Genomic DNA, 22,908 nt, shown 5'->3' with positions numbered 1-22,908 from the left:
TTATGGTCTATGAGTAATAAACGTTTACGGTCTATGATTACTTAATTACCCTTCGTTATTCTTAGGAACATGACTAAAAGTCTTATCATTTATGACAAAATTATAGTTAATGAGATAAAGAGGAAATGGCTCTACAAGCAACACACGTACCACACCACATCCAGCTCATTAGGCTGACGTCACAAAACAGAGTCAGATCTCTGAAATTAGGAAGAAAGAGATGAAGCCTCCAAAAAGCAGTGGTTTGCAAAGTTGGGGTTTCTGACCAGTGGACACTGAGAGGTCTATGTTCCAGTTCAGTTCCAACTTCCCCATTTCCCAAGTTGTCAAGCTCCGAACAATATGATGCTCTTGGGCCTACAAAAGATGGACCACACTGTGACATTGCACTCCGAATGTTTTATGGAAATATGCTAATGAGTGTGAATACAACATAACTGGAATATGATTCATGCAAAAATCTTTTTGTAAGGTATCATTACAAAGTTTATAATCTACTGAATGTGGTCATCCTATTTGTATGTATGTATCATTCTTGTATCTAAAACTAGAAATATGAAGTATAACTCTGAAGTCCTATTGTAATTATGCAAAGTGTGGGCCATTAATGGTGGTTTAGAATCTTGATGGCTCCTATTGACTAGAACAGTTGACTGTAGGTGGCTCTGTTTACCTGCAAGCCTCCTCTGCATAGGTGTCGGCCAGTCCTGGAAGAATGTCACATGATACTGGACTCCATCTTTAACCTGGTAGTTTTTCATGTAGAAGGAGGGGTGGGACCCAGAGAGAGACAAAGGATTCCCACCTTGTGCCAAAGCTATCAAAGTGGATGGAACAGAACAATGAGGGACCTGTCATGAGCAATCCCCTAGTTACTACTTGAGATGAAACTAACAAGGATTGTACCAGGGGAAAGGATTGGACCCAGACAAGGAAGGAGTCTGGTCTGTGAAAGCATCTTATTGGAACATCTCTAAGGGTGAGATTTACTTGTATTCAATTTCTTAATGTATTAGGCTTAGACTTGCGTGTTTTATTTTGCTTGGTAACTTACTTTGTTCTGTCTGTTATTACTTGGAACCACTTAAATCCTACTTTTAATACTTAATAAAATCACTTTTGTTTATTAATTAACCCAAAGTAAGTGATTAATACCTGGGGGAGCAAATGACTGTGCATATCTCTCTATCAGTGTTATAGAGAGTAAACAATTTATGAGTTTACCCTGTATACGCTTTATACAGAGTAAAACAGATTTATTTGGGGTTTGGATCCAATGGGGAGCTGGTTGTCTGGGTGCTGGAGACAGGAGTACTTGCTGAGCTGTTTTCAGTTGAGTCTGCAGCTTTGTGGGGCATGGTTCGGACCCTGGGTCTGTGTTGCAGCGGGCTAGTGTGTCTGGCTCAACAAGACAGGGTTCTGGAGTCCCAGGCTGGCAAAGAAAACAGGCTCAGAGGTAGTTTCAGTACATCAGGTGACAGTCCCAGGGGGGTCTCTGTGGCCAAACCCATCACACCCATATAACAATTACTTTTTCTGCTTGGCAGCTGGCCAGAAGACTCGTGCTGCTATCACTCATCATTTACACTTCTAGAAATACCATTTTTGCAGTGTGGGAGACTCAAGTTCCTGTTCTGCCTGATTTGGAGTCGGGACTTCAATCTGGATCTCCTACATCCCACATAAGTGCCCTACTCCCTGGACTACAGAACTGGGCTGACTCTTTCTCTGCCCCAATCACTAGGAAATTATTTACGCAAATTGTACCAGCTCCAGTAGGACAAATTGAGAGAGAGTGACCAAACCCTCAGGCTATTGGATTTCCTAGGGGGTGACTGTTTCTCTGTTGAAACTGATACATTTCCATGAAACACTTCAGTTTCAATTGGGAAAAAAAGTGTTGAACATTTTTTGACTAGTTCTAGTTCATAGATTCCAAGATCAGAAGGGACCATTGTGATCCTCTAGTCTGGCCTCTTGTATAACACAAGCCAACAACTTTCCCAAAGTAATTCCTAGAGCAGATCTTTTAGAAAAACATCCAATGTTGTTGATAGGCTTATTTGCAGAACTATCTAGATTCCATGCACCATAATTTAATACATGTAAAAGAAAGAATTTGAAAAGGTAGTTTAAGGGATTACTTCTTTTTTTAACCTATTCTTGTGTTCTACAGAAGAATTTCCCTCTGCCACAGTAAAAAACAGGGTCATTCCTTTACAAAGCTATGGTCACAGTAAAATACATCTATATATGTTGTCATTAAGACCAAATTACTTGAGAGGGGAACTTCCCCCTCCTTATGTATTTTAAAAAATTTTCTAAGAGAATTCTAACTAGTATTTGACTTTTTGAGCAGCTGCCTACAACTATGTCCACTCTCTGAAAGGAGAAGGATAAGAGACACTTTCTGGCTTTTTTAGCAAGTCTGCAAGACACTTCAGCAGGACTCCCCTCACCTCCTTCCAAAACAAAATTATTCTAAAACAATCCTATTATAATCCACAAGCACTGTCAGTAAGAGTTTATTTATTTCTGAGTGCTGCAGGTAGATTACACTCTGGACCCCAGGTGCTATAGATAACACAGAGTAAAGACCTGTTGTCATAACTGGACTCCATGCCAAACCCTTATACAAAGAAAGTGGTCTCTGTGGTTTCTCCTACTAATAAACTGTAGTTCATTTTGCTCCAAAAACTCTGTTTACATGCCATCATCTTTTACTTACATGATTGGTACCTTCATAAGTACATAGATTAATGTACAAAATATAATTACATTTAACATCCTTTTGTGTATGTGTGTGTGTGTGGGGAATATATAGGATAGACAGAGTAGGTTGTCCTGGTGGGGGAGTGGCACTATTTGTGAAAGAAAAGCATAGTCAAATATAGTAAAAATCTTACTATACAATCTCTATGGATAGAAGTTCCATAGTTCACTAATAAGAATATAGCAGTAGAAATATACTACAGGCCACCTGATCAGGCTAGTGACAGTGATTGTGCAATGCTCAGGGAGATCCATGAGGCTATAAAAACAGAAAACCATATAGAAATGTGGGATTTCAACCCTCCCCATATTGACTGGAAACATGTCACCTCAGGATGGGATGCAGAGATACATTTTTCTAGACACCATTAATGATTGCATTTTCGAGCAGCTAGTCCTGGAATCCACAAGGGGTAAATTCTTGATTTAGTCCTAAGTGGAGCATAAGATCTGGTCCAAGAGGAGCATATAGCTGAAGCGCTCAGTAATAGTGGCCAAAATAATTAAATGTAATATTCTGGTATGGGGAGAAATACCAAAGAAACCCACCACAGTAGCATTTAATTTCAAACAGGGGAACTGCACTAAAATAAGGAGACTAGTTCAACAGAAATTAAAATGGTAAAGTCACGAGAGTGAAATTCCTGCAAATTTCTTGGAAACTTGTTTAAAATACCATAAAAGAAGCTAAAACTTTATGTACACCAAAATATAAAAAAACAGTCAGAGGACCAAAAAAGGCAACCATGGATTTCAAATATGAAATTACAGAATTACTAACTGTGATGTGTAACTGATTGCTTAAATCAGCCTCTGTACCAGGTGACTGGTGAATGGCTAATGTAACGCCAATTTTTAAACAAGCTCTACAGGCAATCCTGCCAATTATAGGCTGTAAGCCTAACTTCAGTTCAAGCAACTATAGAAACTATAGAAAAGAACAGAATTATGAGACACATTTGAACACAGTATATTTGGGAACAGTCAACATGGCTTTTGTAAAGGGAAATCAGCCTCAGCAATGTATTACAATTCTTTCAGGGAGTCAACAAGCATGTGGACAAGATGATTCAGTTTAATAGACTATAGTTGGAATTTCAGAAAGCCTTTGACAAGGTCCCTCACCAAAGGCTCTTAAACAAAGTAAGCTGCCAGAGGATAAGAGGGAAGGTCCTCTGATAGGTCGGTCACTGGTTAAAAGATAGGAAACAAAGGGTAAGAATAAACTATCAGTTTTAGGAATGGAGAGAAGTAAGTAGTGGTGTCCCCCAGGGGTCTGTATTGGGACCAATCCTGTTTAACATATTCATAAATGATCTGGAAAAAGGGGTAAACAGCCAGGTGGCAAAATTTGCAGATGATACAAAACTACTCAAGATAGTTAAGTCGCAAGCAGACTGCGAAGAGCTACAAAAGAATCTCACAAAACTGGGTGACCAGGCAACAAAATGGCAGATGAAGTTCAATGTTGATAAATGCAAAGTAATGCACATTGGAAAACATAATCTCAACTATCCATATAAAATGAAGGGGTCTAAATTAGCTGTTACCACTCAGGAAAGAGATCTGGGAGTCATTGTGGATAGTTCTCTGAAAATATCAGTTCAATGTGCAATAGCTAACAGAATGTTAAGAAACATTAGGATTTATATAATCCTACTGTATAAATCTATGGTACACCCACACCATCAATACTGCATGGAGTTCTGGTCACCCTGAAATTATATTTATATAACAATTGAAGAAAGTAGAGAGGAGGGCAACAATAATGATTAGAGGTGTCAGCTTCTATATGAGGAGAGATTAAGACTGGGAGTGTTCATTTTAGAAAGAAAATGACTAAGGGACTCCTGGCACTGTACACTATCGGAGGACAGGATACTGGGCTAGATGGACCATTTTTCTGACCCTCTATAGCCATGCTTATGTTCTAAAGTCACACTGGGAGCCTGTGGTGGGCCTGATTACTGAACCCAGATCTCCTGAATGTAGCTGAATTAAATGTTTTGGTGAAAATGCGGATTCAGCAACACCAACACACTTTGTGAACTTGTGTAGATTTTGCCAGATTATTTTGGTTGGGGAGAAAAAAACTCTAAAAAAAAATGAAAAAAATTTAAATATTTCGTTTTGATACTTTGAAAATAAGATGCTTTGATTTTTTTTGGTTTGAGATTTACCTTTTTCTTTTCAAAATTTCCTTTCATTTTATTAAAAACAAAAGTGTTTTTAAATGGTTGAAAATTCAAAATTTAGATTTGCTGAACAAAAATGCTTCATTTGACTCAGAATGCAATGGATTTGACTTTTTGATTTGCTGGATATTTTCAGAAATGTTTATTTTTTGTTTGACTTCCAAAAATATTTATATAAAAAATCATTAGAATTGCCAGTGAATTGAAAAATCTGTTATTTGCCCAGCACAAGTCCTGGATCCTTTCCCATAAGACCGTCCTTGGAATGTAAAGGCCATGTCTACACTACAAAGCCTATGCCAGCATTGTTATATTGGTATAGCTTTGCCAGTGTAGCCGCCCAGTGTAAACTCAGAATATGGCAATGGAAGCAGGAGATTTCCCACATCCCTGAACACCACTAGCTATGCCAACAGAAGCACTCTTCTGTCTGCATAACTGCATCTACACTGGAGATTTTGCCAGCACAGTTATGTCTGCCATGGGGTATGATTTTTTTTCACATTCCTACTTGACATAGTTATGCTGTCATAATTTTGTAGCGTAGACCAGAAGAAAATGAGTTTGATTTAGATCTGGATTTAGTGGCGCCAGCTTATCTCTGCTCTACACATTACATCAGTCATCCTGAAGGAAAGATGTCTACATTTTAAGTCTCTGGGTTTTTGTTCAAAGTGGAAGGTTACATCTCACATCCATGTAACACAAATCTCAGGCATGTGAGTAATATTCATTTTAATTTTTCATCCTATGCAAGGTTTAGATGCATAATGGACACTTGTTAACCTTTGCATTTGCTTCTCTCTGCTCAGTTCCTTGTCTATAAAATTGGAATAACACTGACCTTCTTCACATAGATGTTAGGATAAGAAATCCATTAATATTTGCGTTATGAGATGACAACTGGAAGGTTAAGTGGTTGTTGTTTGTGCCAATAATTCATCACAGTGGGCATAAATTTAAAGTTGACAATGATCTTTCCTTTCACTAAATCCTCTTTTGGGATAGACTCTGATATCCTTTATACTGGTATAAATCCAGAATAAACTCATTGATATCAATGGAGTTGTTCTGGATTTGCACTGGTGGAAGTGAGATCAGAATGTGTCACTTTGTTTTAACAATTTTCATTGTTCAATCAGACATCAAAGATTATGCAAATCATTCCAGCCTGCTAAATGTTTCCATTACTGGAATAAAGCTGATGCAGAATCTACAATACATGGCTTCGATCAATTCATCTAAGTAACGGCAACTTCCGACTCAGAGCAAACTCTTTCCTAAGGTAATGTAAGAATTGCCTGTTAATTACATCTTTCTTCACCTTGCTGGAGGAGAACAGCTCAGTGCCAGAGGGACAGCGGGAAATTTTGCATGTGCATGAGAAGGCGAAGGAGATGTTTTATATTAACCCAAGAGTACCGTACAAGGGGGTTCATTTAGGATTGTAGCAGCAGCTAGATATTTACAGAATCATAAAAAGAACTTTACTTGATGGCTCTGAATCCTGCAATGAAAGAGATTTCATTTATGTGTTCACTTTGATAGAGAATAGGTTTAGCCATCTTAATGGTCAATAAGCTGCTGACTTGGTGAAAACTCAACACAGACACATACGTGTGCAGGCACACAAGGGTCTGATTCTCTACTCCCTTACTTTTTGCAGTGTCACTTATATTTCCCCAAAGAGAATGTGAAATGCTACAGTTTGGATCTGGCTGTGCTTTGCACGCCTACATTGTCATCACTCTGCACAGATTTAAATGATGAAACAAGGATGCAAGGAAGTGGAGAATCAAGTCCATAAACTTTATTCTATACCTGAAGCTGATGAGTTTTTCAAAAATTCAGTGCCGTACCAATGTGTATCGTGTACTGTGGTTTGGTCTTCACTCCAAAAGGAGGTATGTGTTCGCAGTGAGAAATACGTAGAGCTAAAATCCTATTGAAGAGAAGGCATAGGTAGGTTTTACCTCCATGGAGCTAACCAATGTCAACCCTATACCCCCTTACCTCTATTAGTTATATCAAGCTAAAAACTACAGAGGGCCTTACATCAAGATCTCAGTATAAAAGCACGCTGTGACTTCACCGTGAAAAAAAAGTGGGGGGGAACAGTCTGTGACTCTGTTGGGAGAGACATCTGTTCTTATAAGTTAAGCAATAAAAGAAACATTGTATCTATCACTGCAGAAATGCAAGAACCCAGATCATTCTTCCCCATGCGATTGCCATCTCTAGTGATTCTCTGGTGATATACATTTTGTATCAGCCACATAAAGTACCAGCAATTTATCAAAATTACCTTTCATCCATTACTTCAAATTATTTTTCAAACTATTATCCCAGTATGGAATGGTGCAGGGAATTGAAATGCATACTTCCCCATGTTATTTTGGAAGCAGATATGCCGGCAACTGAACCACTGCATATACGCGTGGATTTACAGTGCCATAAGAAAAGTGCTTCTATTGAGCCAGTGGTCCTATAAATCATCACAACTCTTATTACATCCGTTTCACCATGTCCCAGAATGGACTGAATATTTGGGCTTTAAAATGAAACTGGACCATATAAATAGTAGTTTCAACATTCTGCACCTGATTCTGATCTTCTCACTGGTGTATTTCCTTTGATGTCAGTGGAGTTACTCTGGGAACAAGACAGCAGGGTCAGTCCCTCTTTCACTTCTAACACTGTCATATTCAGCATATCCTCTTATAAAAGAATCGCTTGCAACTGTAAAAATCATTCAGCAGGGCTGAATTCTTCTGCCACTATAATAACATCCAAAGACAGCCAAGAGTTGTGGATAGCTATAAAGACAGAGTGCAGCTTGGTGGCGGAATCAGCATTTTGATAAATGCAAATACTGTGAGTTTCCATCTCCTGTATTCAATAAAATCAACCTTAGAAGATAGGGTGCCCAGAATACAACTAAACTTTCTCCTCCTAAATCTCTAATCCCACAACCAGTTCTGCATTTATAAACCCTCTCCTCCTCCCCCCCGTTCCCTTCAGCACATCTCCATTCGGGAAGCTGAGAAAACAAAATAATGGTAAAACAAGTTTACCTTCCTCCCAGTTCCAAGCACCATTCGATTCACATCTACTAATTTAGCTGCATAAAGTTCTCTTCTTTCAGCTAACTATTCCAAACTGAGCAGAGACTTCAAGGCCTCAATTGGTCTCCACTTAGGGGACTCCAAAAAAAGAAGCAGGACTTTAGCAAGGCACCCACACTATACTGAACAAGCTGGTAGACACTATAAAGAACGGAGGGATACTTTCAAAAGTATGCTCATGAAATGTGCATATGTGAAGCTAAGAAGACTTTGTGCTGCATCTAAAACGATGCCGAGAACTGCCACTGACCCCAGCAAACACCTGGCTGGCAAGTGTCAAAATCTTTCCTATACTGTATTATCCCCCTGAAATCTCTGGACTTTCTTCCCTGGGTAAAACAGTTGCTAAAAATCTTATTTGCATTACAGCCTTGCCTGTACTAGCCAAGGAAAAAGGCCTTGTGGTTCAAGGCACTGTATGGAGATGTATCATCAACACAACTCTTACGTCTATAGAACATCTGACACAATGACAATGTCAACAACTGCAAAGCAATTTGTTTTTTCTTGGCTCTGATTTGGGACCTAGATTTGGGATCCTGTAGAAAAATACAGGATCAAAGATCTGTTTTAGAGGTGATGGCTACAGCATGCAACATATTATGTGGGTGCTTCGGTGGCAGAGATTATAAAACCTAGTTAAGAGAGCACACTTTTAAAAAAAGATGTTTCTGGTTTTTTATCAAGAAAATAATCTGTGGGTGGGCAGGATAAGCATTGGTAACAACACCATGGTTTGCAAATGCCTGAAAAAGCTGCTCAATTCCTGTGTGATCTGCACTAAAATCAGAAATTAGAATATCACAGGTGATATGAGCAATGACTCAGAGGCCATGAGAATATAACAAGTGTTAGCCCCTTATAAACAGTAAGGCTGAGATTTCACAAGGGCTCAGCATTGACCTAAGTCTTCTCCCACTGAATTCAAAGGTAAAACTCCCTTCAGTTCTCCCACCATTGGCTGTGAAGGAATTCATAGAGTGGCTCAGTTTATTGGGGTGAGAAGAATGATGGGATGTGCCCCAGAAGTTTAGAGCCACACACAAATTAATGCAGTGCCTGCGTGGATGCAGCACATTGCAGCAACTTGACTGTTATTCTTTACTATTGTTCCTCTCTCTTATACTAAGAACATAAGAATGAGCATACTGGGTCAGAGGATGGTCCATCTAGCCTAGCAGCCTGTCTTCCGACAGTGGCCAACGCCAGGTGCTTCAGAGTGAATGAACAGAAAAGAGCAATTGAGTGCTTCATCTCTTCTTGTCCAGTCCCAACTTCTGGCAATCAGAGTCTAGGGGCACCCAGAGGATGGAATTGCATGCCTGTCCATCTTGGCTAATAACCATTGATGGATGTATTCTCCATAAGCTAACTTGAAGGGAGTCCTACTAGTCTGGATCATAGAATATCAGGGTTGGAAAGGACCTCAGGAGGTCATCTAGTCCAACCCCCTGCTCAAAGCAAGGCCAATCCCCAACTAAATCCCCAAGTCTGCTCCCTGAAGGGCTGAACTCACAACCCTGGGTTTAGCAGGCCAATGCTATCCATCCCTTCTGCCCCAAACAGGATAACTACCATTAAACACTGAAGGCATACCCATTGAATTTAATGGGAGCAGAGTTGTGCCAACTCTGAGTGATTCTGAAACCTCCTGAGTGATTCTGAAACCCATGAGTAAGATATATATTGTGTCCATTTTAGCAATGTGAATAATAAGGCATGGAAAGATTAAGTGACCAGCCCAATTCAATGGCTAAACCCAACAGTCCTTTCACCTATGCTACTTCTCTAACTGTTGCTTTTCTCTAGTTTTGTACTGATGGAAAACACTGGGGAGTCATGCACACTGCTATCACTTCTCTATTTCCTTCCTTTATAGTCTAATGTTGTGTCTACATGGTACAGTTAATCTGAGTGATTGGCACCTGCATATGTCTAGTCCAGGTGAGAGCATCCTCATAGCAAAGCCCTACCTGTGTGACTGCATCTTCACTGTTTCTGCACTCCCGCTTCTGTACTATATCATAGTTCTTTGTGCTGAGACACTCTAGATTATTTCCCTGTCAGTTGCAGGATAAATGGTCTGTCCTTTGGGGGGGAATTGTGGGAAGGGAATTGAAGGACTATCAGCACTGTCAAACTATGATCCTGTGTGGGATGTGACTGCAGATACCAAAGATCATCCTCCATTTGGGGAGCTGGGTTGGTGGACTGCAGGGGGCAGACGAAACAGTAACTGGCTGGAACTTACACCAGGTATTCATTGCTGGGCTCTATAACCTTTAAATAGAGATATCTTGGCTGTTAAATACAAGCGCTCCATGCCTAGAAAGAACACCACATGTCTTCATTCCCTCCTCTGTCTGTCTTGGTTATTCAGCTTTAAATTGTGTACAATATGGACAAGGTCTTACTTGTACAGCACCTCACACAATGATCTTGGTTGGGGCATGTGCGATATAAATAACAATGTTCAGAGATGGGAAAATATTTATTTAGAAAAATCTAATGTTATTTTACTGCCTGCCTCTCCCCTTCTTTTTCCAACTCAGTGAAGTTGTTCATCAGCTCTATTTCTCCTTTGCTAGACAATCTTTTCCTCTGTCTTCTTCATCTAGCAGTGTATGCTCACAGTTCTCTGGTCCAGCATCTATCTCCAAGTCTTGAGGTTTCCCTTCAGCCTTCTTCTTTCCTCCATCATCCACTCAAAACCCCTTCGAAACTCAGCCATAGTTTCTAGCTGCATCTCCAAACACTGGACCTTCTCTCTCAGGTAGCACTTCATATAAACAAAGCACCTTTTGGGTCCCCTCTCCAGAATAACATATATCTCACAGTTTCCACATCCAGTCACCTTCATTGTTTCTTCCATTCTTGGGTCACTACCACTACTGCCTTGCTAGCTGTCATAGCCTTCCCTCCTGCACGCCTGTCAATAAGGAAGAAAAAACACACACATACCACACTCACTCTCCCCCAGACTCTCCTGTTTTCAGCTCTGTTTGCTGGCTCCTATGCTGCTGGCTGACCAGTTGGCAGCTTTTACAGGCTTGCTGTCTAGGAAAACCTGCCCCTAATCAAGGGACAGCTGTGGTCAAAGGCACTGCTTCTCTCACAACACACTGCCCCCACCAGACTTTCCCAACTGAAAAACTGAGAACAAACCAGCAAACAAACACTCAAAAACTCATTCATTGCTCCTCTGAAATAGGGGCTGAACCCTTCAACAGATCTCCACTCAAACTCCCCCATTTCGGCTCTATTTGCTGGCTCCTGTGACATTGGTCATTACATTGTCATTAATTGAAAATCCAAATTTCAATCTATAACATTTTAGGTAGAAAACTTTTGATAAGTGCTGTGAAATCCTGCTTGGAAAAGTACAGCTAATGATATTTAGAGGAGTGGATGCAATGCAGATATTTAATAGGAGAGGGAAAAGCCTGGTAGCAGACAGAAAGTTAGCTCTGAGTTTGCAAAATGCTGGAGTAGCAATTAAAATGATCGAGAGCCAGGATTGCACTAAGAGGACATCACCGTAACAGTGTAGACGTTGTCCACAATATATGTCATGGCAGTAAAAGTATCTGGGAGTGTTGCATTCAGTTCTGGTCATGAAAAAATGTTGACATATTGGAGAGATTTCAGAGAAGACCAACACAAATGACTGGAGAGACTGACCGAGAAGGAAGATTAGAAGAGTTAAGTTATGTGTAGGAGGCTAAGTGATGACTGCAGGAATATAACTGGCTACAGATATCTGAATGGTGTACACACCACAGAGGGAGAGGAATGTTTCATAATGTTACAACAAGGTTTAACTGGGAGTAATGTGATGTAATAAGAAAGGGAAAGTTTAGGCTGATTTCAAGCAAAGCTTCCTGACACCAAGATCTATTAGCCTCTTTATAAGCCCCCAAAAGAAAGTATATAAGCTTCACTCTATTACGTGGCAAGTCTAAAAGTTGCCTGGACAGAGCACTGGCAGGTGTTCAACAGGGAATCAATCCTGCACTAGCTGTGGGATAGAATGGTAACATAATGGGTAATTTCTGTCTTTAGCTTCTTCACTGCCCTGCTGCTGGTGAAGTCAATCACATTCTGACAAGCAGTACATCTAAACCAGGATGGTAGCACTTTACAGGGTTGGAAGGGACCTCAGGAGGTATCTAGTCCAACCCCCTGCTCAAAATAGGACCAACACCAACTAAATCATCCCAGCCAGGGCTTTGTAAAGCCGGGCCTTAAAACCTCTAAGGATGGAGATTCCACCACCTCCCTAGGTAACCCATTCCAGTGCTTCACCACCCTCCTAGTGAAAATTGACTTGGTGAAAATTACTGCACAACTTGAAAGGGATTTGATTCTATAGAAAATTAAACAAGGAACACCCTGTTCTACAAAATATCAGGCCAGCTGATACTATTTAGCTTGAGGAAGAGACCTCCTGTTGCACAGAAGGCACTGTGTATTTCACTAGTGAGAAGAAAATATCCATTTTAAAGAGAACTATATTGTATTAAGCAAGAAAAGTGCATTTCTGCTGACAATGCTTGGACAGAGGTTATTTACACTATAGGGATCTGAAATGAAACAAATCACTAAGAACTATACTGTCTAGTTATCTAAATCAGAGGCGCTTACACTGAATTAGTGATAAGGGCATCTCAGAAACTTCAGCTTGGTTTTTACAAGACCCTTACCACTGGCTTAACAGGACCCCTGCTGAATTTGGCTTAAGTTCTATGCTTTGGCCTTTCAAGGGACAGAGGTGGCCCAGAATGCTTGGCCCTTCTTGTGGGCTTGGGATAGCCACGTAACCAGCTCTGCCTTACTTTCCCCATCTACAAAATGAGGATAATATAGAGTTACCTCTCAGGGTTATTGTGAGGCTTAAAAACCAGAGAGTGGCTTTGAGTTTGAGAACTCATGCCATTTTGAAATAGCAGATGGCCCCAGCTGGGATAGACAAGTCTGCTCAGAGATTCCAGAAGAGACCAGAGGACTCAGGGCAGTGCAGGGATGCAGACTGATGCTCATAATTCTATATATTTGCATGTTTCTACTTTGAATGTGCTGATAATCAGATATTTACAAACGTAGCTTCTTTCCTACTGTTTAATTAATCTGAAAGTAGAAATCAGGCTCTCCCCACTCAGGCCCTGGCTTTCAGCTTGCAACAGGCAGAGGCTACATTAGTATATTCATGTTTCTGCTTTATTTTCTCATTCAAGGTCTTTAAATTTGGTGAGCCCTTAGGAAAAGCAGAAACTGACCTAGAAAGTGTTATGAACTAGTAAGTATAAACTTTTAATTGTACCTTTAAAGGCACCGCTCACAGCTCTGGGGAGGTTCAGGAGGAATTCTCCCTCAGGAAGCACTCACAGCTTGTCAGCACACAGGGGGAAAAACATGTTGTCACACTGAGTGTCATGCTGTTGGGAGTTGCTCACAACCCTGAGCCTACCTCAGGGCAGACTGTCAGAAAACAGGGCAGAAAAAAAAATCACATCACATTTAGGTTGCTCCTAAACCCAGGAGCCCAGTCCCCTGGCCCAGATCAATTGATACCCTAGGTCTTACACCATAGACAATCCTGGCAGCCAATTCTATGGTAAACTAACTAAAGGTTTATTAGCTAAAAAGGGGGAAGTGAGAGTTATTGAGAGGTTAAAGCAGGTAAAATATATAAATACAGGTGAGTCAAAGTCTATAATTCCAAATCTAGTAAGATGTAGTAAGCTGCCAGTTTCCAAAAGTCTCTCAGGGCTACCCCTAATAACTCTGGGGATCTCCATCTTCTCGTTCAATTATTCTGCCCTGTTAGAATCCAAACAGTCCATAGATGAAGGATCTTTCCTTCCATTCTTATAGCTTCTTCTCTCAGAGAACAAGCTGACAGGGTCACTAGCAACATGGGGTTTTCCTTTGAGGATGGAGAGTGAGGAATGCATTTAGAGTCTTTGACCTCCAATCATAGAATATCAGGGTTGGAAGGGACCTCAGGAGGTATCTAGTCCAACCCCCTGCTCAAAATAGGACCAACACCAACTAAATCATCCCAGCCAGGGCTTTGTAAAGCTGGGCCTTAAAAACCTCTAAGGATGGAGATTCCACCACCTCCCTAGGTAACCCATTCCAGTGCTTCACCACCCTCCTAGTGAAATAGTGTTTCCTAATATCCAACTTAGATCTCCCCCACTGCAACTTGAGACCATTACTCCTTGTTCTGTCATCTACCACCACTGAGAACAGCCTAGCTCCATCCTCTTTGGACTCCCCTTTCAGGTAGCTGAAGCTGCTATCAAATCCTCCCTCACTCTTCTTTTCTGCTGAATAAATAACCCCATTTCCCTCAGCCTCTCCTCGTAAATCATGTACCCCAGACCGCTAAACATTTTCATTGTCCTCCTCTGGAATCTCTCCAACTTGTCCACATCCCTTCTGTAGTGGGGGGACCAAAACTGGACACAGTATTCCAGGTATGGCCTCACCAGTACCAAATAGAGGGGAATAATCACTTCCCTCGATCTGCTGGCAATTCTCATACTAATACAGCCCAATATGACATTGGCCTTCTTGGAAACAAGGGCACACTGCTGACTCATATCTAGCTTCTCGTTCACAGTAATTGCCAGGTCCTTTTCTGCAGAACTGCTGCTTAGCTAGTTGGTCCCCAGCCTGTAGCAGTGCACGAGATTCTTCCTTCCTAAGTGCAGGACTCTGTACTTGTCCTTGTTGAACCTCATCGGATTTCTTTTGGCCCAATTCTCCAATTTGTCTAGGACACTCTGGACCTTATCCTTACCCTCCAGCATATCTACCTCTCCCCCCAGTTTAGTGTCATCTGTGAACTTGCTGAGGGTGCAATTAATCCCATCAGCCAGATCATTGATAAAGATGTTGAACAAAGCAGCCCCATGATAGACCCCTGGGGCACTCCGCTTGATACCAGCTGCCAACTAGACATCGAGCCATGATACCTGTTGAGCTCGACAATCTAGCCAGCTTTCTATTCACTCTATAGTACATTCATCTAGCCCATACTTCTTTAACTTGCTAGCAAGAATACTGTGGGAGACCGTATCAAAAGCTTTGCTAAAGTCAAGATATATCACATCCACTGCTTTTCCCATATCCACAGAGCCAGTTATCTCATCATAGAAGGCAACAGGTTGGTCAGGCATGACTTGCCCTTGGTGAATCCATGTTGACTGTTTCTGATCACCTTCCTTTCCTCGAAGTGCTTCAAAATCGATTCCTTGAGGACCTGCTACATGATTTTCCAGGGACTGAAGTGAGGCTGAGTGGTCTGTAGTTCCTCAGGTTCACTTTCTTCCCTTTTTAAAATATGGGCAGTATATTTGCCTTTTTTCAATCATCTGGAACCTCCCTCGATCGCTACGAATTTTCAAAGATAAATGCAATTTCACTACACACATCAAAGCGGCAAGATCAGACAACACTACATAGATCAAACATGTTAGAATGAGAATAGCAATAATAAAATAGGAGAAGGCATACATGAATGGGGAGAAGAAGAATGAAGAGGAACAGAGGAGAGAAAGGGAATAAGAGGAGGGATTAAGTGGGATGGAAGTCTGGCATTCTTTGAGCCATCTCAACATTGTCATCCAAATATAGCTAGAAACAGGGTCCAAATTTCTCAGATTCATATAATTCCCATCCATGGTGATAAGTTATTCTTTCTTTGGCTGTTAACTCAGACAGATCCAAATACCACATCTCTATTCTGGTCTCTAGTCTCTTGTTCTTTCTTGCTACTTCCCTATTCAGGGTTGGCAACTTTTATAGCCTTCTTCCAAAACTCATGACAGTACACCAGGCTGCCATGAAGATTGGTCTCTGAGGGCAGCTGATATCCAGCCCACAAGTCAAGTCTTTGGTCTCCCTCTTGGTCATCTTCTGGCCACAGTCACTGAAAGAGCCATCTCTCAGGTCTCTGCTGGATATACTCATACCAACACCACCTAGACTCCCTCAGCTGGTCTTCAGTTGGAGCAACCCACATAGGAAATGAAATGAGGTTGTAAAGGCCCTATCACAGAGTGTCCAACCACTGAACAGCTTCACATCTTCATTTCCATGGTGGAGAGCATACTTATTTCCTTTCTTGTGACTGGCCAGTTTCTGTGCTATACATTAAGATGGGTCAAATTACAGTGTTATACACTCAACCTTTTAACTTTGTTTTCATCTTTATATCACAGAACTGGGGTCAACTCCTGTCATCTGCATCACACAGCTTTAGTATGATGCCAGGCATCACTCAGGAGGGTACCTTTGTCAGCAACTACTGATTCTAGGTATTTAAATCTTTTCAGTCTTCTAAACTCTCTGCCTATCATATTCTTTGTGGTGGAGTCCTCCTTGCTCAGTTGTCATATATTCTGTTTTATCAACTTTGTCTAAGCCCAGATTGCTCAAAACTATATTACCACTGTTAAAAGTTGGCTTGCAAGTCTCAAAGTCTTCCACATAAATCACTAAATCATCAACAAACAGCATATTTCAAGGCTGCTTCCTTTGTGTATTCTCACTTATATCCATAACAACCACAAGCAAAGGGGCTCAACTCTAACCTCTGATTCAAGCCAATGTTTACTTGAAATTCTCTACTGTAGCCCCATTTAGTTTTGACTACAATGGTCACTCCATCATGCAAATCCTGGATAAGAAGGACATCTCTTTCTAGCACACCTCTCCATCGCAAACTCCACTAAACTAGTTCTCTTGGCACATAATTATACATCTTTTCCATATCCTTGAAGACCCTAACCAGTTGCTGTCTGTTTTCTCTGAAATTCTCCATGAGAGTTCATAGCCCAAATATGGCATCAATTATACTCCTTCTTGCCATGAATCCATAGCAACCAAATTTCAACCAATCCACAAACACTTTTCAATAATCTTCTCTCATACTTCCATAGCATGTGATATCAGTTTAACTGAGTGATAATTAGCACACAGTTTAACATCTCCTTTATGTTTAAAGAATACATCACACTCATCCAGGATTTCTCTTTCTTAAAAATACAATTGAACAAATTGGTAAGACACTTGATGCCTTCCCATCCCAATATCTTCACCATATTCACTGGTGCTTTATCTGGCCCAGGTTGCTTTCTCCTTTTTCATTTTCCAAGTGCCTCTGCAATCTCTTCCTCCTGTATGCAATCTATCATGCCCTGGTTTAGTTTACACATTCTTAATTCCTCCTCATTCAGCACTCTTTCAAAATAATCACTTCAAATTTTGTTGTTCGGTTCACCATTGTTTGCAATATACCATATGAATTTCAAATATAAGCAAACTCCTTAATCATTTTCTCTTTTGCCTTGGCAAGACTAAAGATGGTCTTTTCTCTCTCATATCCTCCCATTCCATTATATAGCTCATTGCAGGCTATACTTTTAGCTGTCACAACACTTCTTTTGGCCTCCCTTTTGGCTTTTATAGTTGCCTTCTTATCACTGCTCAAGGCATTGGCCAGCCATTTTTTGAAGTTTACCTTCCCCCCCCCAAGCAATTCTTTAACTTGAGGGTTCCACCCATAAGTCTCCCTTCTTATCCTTTTTGGCACTGGTTTCCATCACTCCCAGGACTTCATGTACTGTTTCCAGCAAAGCTGACTTTCGGTTGAACCAGTTGTCCTCCCTACAACCCTGTGTGTTGTCAGAGTGTCTATGCATTACTCCTTGTTTGAAGGTATTTTCATTCCCATCTTTCAGTTTCCATCACTTAACTTCTCCAGCGCCCAGGAGTTCAGATGCTTCAGAGTCTCTGTATTCTGAAGTCCATAAGAAGTCTATATTGTCTCACAATGCACTCGCTGGGTACCACCTGTGTTAGAGCAACACCCAGTCCTTAGGTGGCTTATGTAGGAAGATGAGGCTCATTATCCTTAACAAATCTAGGAGAAGGAAAACTCTGATTCACAGCAAAGGGCCCAGTTTTCAAACTTAAGTGACTAAGTAAGAACCTAAATCTGTATTTAGACACAAACACAGGGATTTGAACCAATAAGACTATAGGTGCCAGATTTGAAAACTGCTTTTTTTTTAAAAAAAGCCAGGTTTCAGTGAGAATTGTATTAGAAAATAGATATTAACGTAGAACTGTGCAAGTAACTGATTTGTCAGTTACAAAAAAAAAATCTTGGCTTGACCTGAAAACTTTTGTGACTATTCAAAATGTTGAAAAAATGAAGAGGCTTAAATCATGAGTATTTATGAAATATATTGGAGATCCTGGACGAAGGTATGAAACCATAGTTATTGTTGTCAGGGGAAATCATCTTTCCCCTCTTGTAAGAATTAAATATCCTGCTTTTGTCAGCAAAAAAATGTAGTCCTATCAAAGAATGTTGCAAGGTGACAATTTCAGCAGTACAGAAGCATCCTTGGGTAACTGAAATCTCAGCTCAACAGACTGCAGAGGCCCTTTTTTATTTTAAGAGCAATAACATTTTATATGTGGCAAGTATTACCATTTTCCAGCCAAAGTTTAAAGTTGAAATGGCATTTATTTTATGATATAGCAGCAAACTTTGGTTGTTTTATTTAAAAAAACAACTAAGATAATGAACCATATATCATCTCAGTTATACAGTACATCAACAAGGCTAATTAATAGCTATTACGCTGGGGTTAGTTTTAGAGGAAAATAAATTAAACTGAGTTCATACCAAGTTTCTGCAAGGGATATATTCAGGTGTCTGGTTTTTACTGCCATTAAACTTAACTACTGTTTGTGCATCTTCATCCTCCTCTTTTTATGAAGGCTATAAAACTGAGATGCAATATTTAAGGCAGTGGCAGGGAAAAAATTGCCCTTTTATAATTCAAATCATTTCTGATTAAAAAAAATTCTGAGCCACCTGGCCATCTGGGTACTCCAAGACTTTTAACAGATATAGCAGCATGCACATTGTGCTGGATATTGTACGAAGTACCAGGGAGATACCCATTCCAGAATTCGTGTTATCTGAACAGTTCAAACTTTAATTTCTTTGTAGAGAAAATTTCAGTAACTGCTTGCGCTTTAAGATCCTGAATCAGCAAGTTACTTAAGCACATGCATAATTTGAATTCAATAGGACTAGCTCACATGCCTAAAGTTAAGCATGTGCTTAAGTACCTTGCTGAGTCAGGCACTAAGGTCAACATTTTCAAACTTGAGTTTCTGAACCTATACATCTAAATAGCCTGACATCGAGAGACAGAGTCCCTACAAGCCCCATTAATGTCAACATATGGATTTAGGATCCGACATATGGATTTAGGACCCATGATAATACAGTTTGACCTGTGTTTCTTTGTTGATGTATTTGAATTTCATAATGCACTGATCTCTCTTTTTTTTCCTCGTAGCACACTCAAGTATTGAAATTCTGGTTTGGGAGAATATCTATACTATTTTAAAATGTTGATTACACTGAACATATAATATAGTTAGTCTGCTTAGAGAGAACAAAGTATTTTGACATAATACCAATTTATCTGAAATGCCAGTGCTGTTCTACACTGAAAAGATGCTATGTAAAAAAAAATGGCACCTTCTTGCTCAACAGATGAGTTCCCAGTGTGTACGATCTGCTGACTTTAGTGACAAAGATATTTCTCCTCCTTTGCATTCCTGTTAGCCCAGCAGAGCTGGCATAGCTAAAATTCGCTGAGTTGGATTCTATTCCTTCTTATGCATCAACATTAGTGTGTTTACTAAATTCCAATCAGTTACACCTGTGCACTCATGCTGACAGCAGTGGTGTTGCGTTGTTATCACTGAAGGCCTTTGTAATTGAAGTATGAGAAAAAGAATTCAGCTCTTCTCTCACACCGCTGGCTGAGTCTACAGGCCTGACAAATAAATCCTTTGGGAATTAAGGAATATGGAAGCCATGATACTTTTCAGAGTAGCCCACACTTTAGTGGCAATTCCCATAGATGAATCCCTATTTTTGCAGGGTTAATGCCCAGGGTGAAGCTTGGTATATATTCTCTTATCTCAGAGGAAATGTCACTCACTTTTTATTCAGTGTGCCTTACTGTGACTGGGCAATGACTTACTGGTGCGGCGCCTCTTGCTGGTTATCCAGGGAACTAGCTCTTTCCAGCCCAGAGCGCCCTCTCCTTGCCAGCATCTCGCCTGCCTCTGGCTCCCATGTCCCTCCCAGACCCCGGTGCCCCTTTTCCCAGGGTTCTGCTCACTGCAGTACCCCCTCTCTCTGGGTCTCCCCTCCCGGGGAACCCTCAACCCTCTATCCCCACCTTGCTTCAGTGACTACTGCCAATCTCCATTTAGCCCCCACTCCCTGGGGCAGACTGCAGTCTATAAACCATTCATCTTTGGCAAGGGGGGGTTGGACCTGGTGCCTCTGCCTATTCCTGGGCTGGCCCTCTGCAGCCCTAGTACCCTTTTGTGGCCCCTTAACTCAGTCTGCAGCCTGGGGCTTTGCTAGGCTGGAGCTCCCCAGCTCCCTCTGCCCTTCCCCAGCACTGCTCCACCCTAGGTACCCTCCTCAGCTTCCTAGGCAGCCAGGTCCTTCTCTCTCTCTAGGGAGCTAAAGAGAGTGTGTCTTTCAGTCTCTGGCCCTCAGCCCTCTTACAGGGCCAGCTGTGGCCTGATTGGGGCATGGTCCCACTTGCGGCTGCTTCCCCCAATCAGCCTAGCATTTCTCCACCACAGCCCTCTCCAGGGTGCCTTTAACTCCCTCAGGACAGGAGTGGGTTGAGCACCCCGCTACACTCACCCAAAAAGGTTTCTCTATATTGCTTCTTTACTAGGCATTGCATAGTAAATAGATCCAATGCTAATACTTAGGAAATTGAACTGAGAAGCTTTTCACCTGCCAAGATCTGACCTAACTTACCTGATCCTATTGCCATGAAAGTCAGTGACAAAGCTCCCACTGATTTCAGTGACAGTCGAAATGGGAACTAGGCTCCCACAACAGATAATGACATTCTGAACAACTAAGACAGTTCAGGGAGCTTCATTGCACTGCTTGAGGTGTAGCAAAGTTACAATGACTCATATTTACTAGGCAGCAGACAAAGTCTGTAATTAGCGAAAGAGTGTATGCAAGGACTGATACATCTTAAATCTGGATCTCAGGGTAAAAGAGGTAAAAATAAGAATAATCCAAGTTACTTTCTGTGTGGAATATCACCAGCTCCTGTTTAGGAGCAATTGGCTCCTCTGATTACCAAACATATGGCTCCAACTGCAGTCTGAGGTTAAGAAAATGATCAGCTTCTACCATAATTCACAAAAGTTAAATGAGGACACAAAACCACCTCTTTTGTTCCAGTTTGCATCTTAAAAAATGTGTCCTTTTACTCAGTCTTTGGAATCCTCCAACTCTTCCTGAATCCCAAACTACAGCTGCTTCACAACCTCCAAATATGAGCAAGAGGACCTCAGTGGGTAAGTCTGATTGGCTGTTACAACATGCCTTCCAGTTTTGCTTAAGGTGTTTCCTCTGCTCTCACATGACACAGGAAATTATCTTAGTTTTAACATATTTAAGAGTTTTAAAGAAACAAACCTAAAACATTTTACATCAATGTGCTACGTAACAAATATATACATTTTAAAGATGTTTCCAGAGGTTACATTTGCAGTATGCCAAAGCTTAATTACTTTTTTGGGATTAAACTAAACACACAAATGAGATTCCAGCCTGGGGTCTAGACATTTTCACATCAATTAAAAAGTACAATGCAAAAATAATTACAAAACCAAAAAAGTAAATTATACCTCCCCCACACCTCAATCACTACCATGAATCAACAAACACATTTTGAAATAAAGAAAGACTCCTCACTCCCTTATGGTGAGAGAGAGGTGTGTATGTTAGACTCAAGCTTCCTAACCCTCATTGTACAGCAGCAGTAAAACAAAGCAAAGCTCTGAACTCCAGACTTGGCAAGCAGAGGAAGAAGTTGCTGTATTTTAAAACTGTAAAAGCAGCAAAGAATCCTGTGGCACCTTATAGACTAACAGACGTTTTGGAGCATGAGCTTTCGTGGGTGAATACCCACTTCCTCAGATGCATGTAATAAGGTGCCACAGGATTCTTTGCTGCTTTTACAGATCCAGACTAACACGGCTACCCTCTGATACTATTTTAAAACTGGTTTTCCATGCTATTTTAAAATTTAAACATAGTCTATTGGATTATTTACTTGAGATCTTAAAATAGTTTTTACTTATGTAAACAAAAACACATTTCCCGTCACCTTTTCTGACACAGGCAAAGTAACTTTGAGTCAACTCCCTGACGGAGTTAGTGCCAGTCCTGCATACTGCCAGCAATGAGCATGCACCAAGAAAAATCAAACACTCTGTAGCTGGAGGATTAAGGAACGCTATATGTCTTGCAAAGCATAAGCACAGTGGAGAGTGAAGAAGCATTAATTTATTATTTTTGTCATTCTGAGATCAACTTGAAAAGGGGTCTTTAACTCCTGCTCTATTGAAAATAATAATTTTCTCTATCACCATTAATTTAAGGCACCTATCCTACAAGTTGTTCTGCACTGACAGATCCAAGCCCAACATAGAGACACACAGAATTCAGTAGGGCTCTGCACAGACTCCAAGGTGCACCCACACAGGACAGCAGACAGGATGAAAGGTTTAGATTCGGGGGGGGACCCAAGTGTTAGGCCATGTACAAGGCTAATCTGAGACAGTCTTTGCCCCTAAGAGTTTACAATCTAAGAAGATGCTGACGCAATATTAAATATATACATATAATGTAATATTAAATTATAAAATTTGAAACAAAA

At 40.8% G+C, this 22,908-nt stretch overlaps 1 long non-coding RNA gene across 1 annotated transcript; it reads left to right on the top strand.

Annotated features, from left to right (window-relative positions):
- Positions 1–896: 896 nt before the first annotated feature.
- On the top strand, positions 897–22,121 carry LOC115645243. The gene is made up of 3 exons (XR_003998691.1): positions 897–992; positions 6,253–6,257; positions 22,085–22,121. It is a non-coding gene; the product is annotated as an uncharacterized LOC115645243 (long non-coding RNA).
- Positions 22,122–22,908: the final 787 nt, after the last annotated feature.

Source organism: Gopherus evgoodei, chromosome 2 (assembly GCF_007399415.2).
Source record: "Gopherus evgoodei ecotype Sinaloan lineage chromosome 2, rGopEvg1_v1.p, whole genome shotgun sequence".
Classification (NCBI taxonomy): Eukaryota; Metazoa; Chordata; order Testudines; family Testudinidae; genus Gopherus; species Gopherus evgoodei.
The sequence above is the reverse complement of the archived record's forward strand: the minus strand, read 5'-3'. Positions and strand labels throughout refer to the sequence as shown.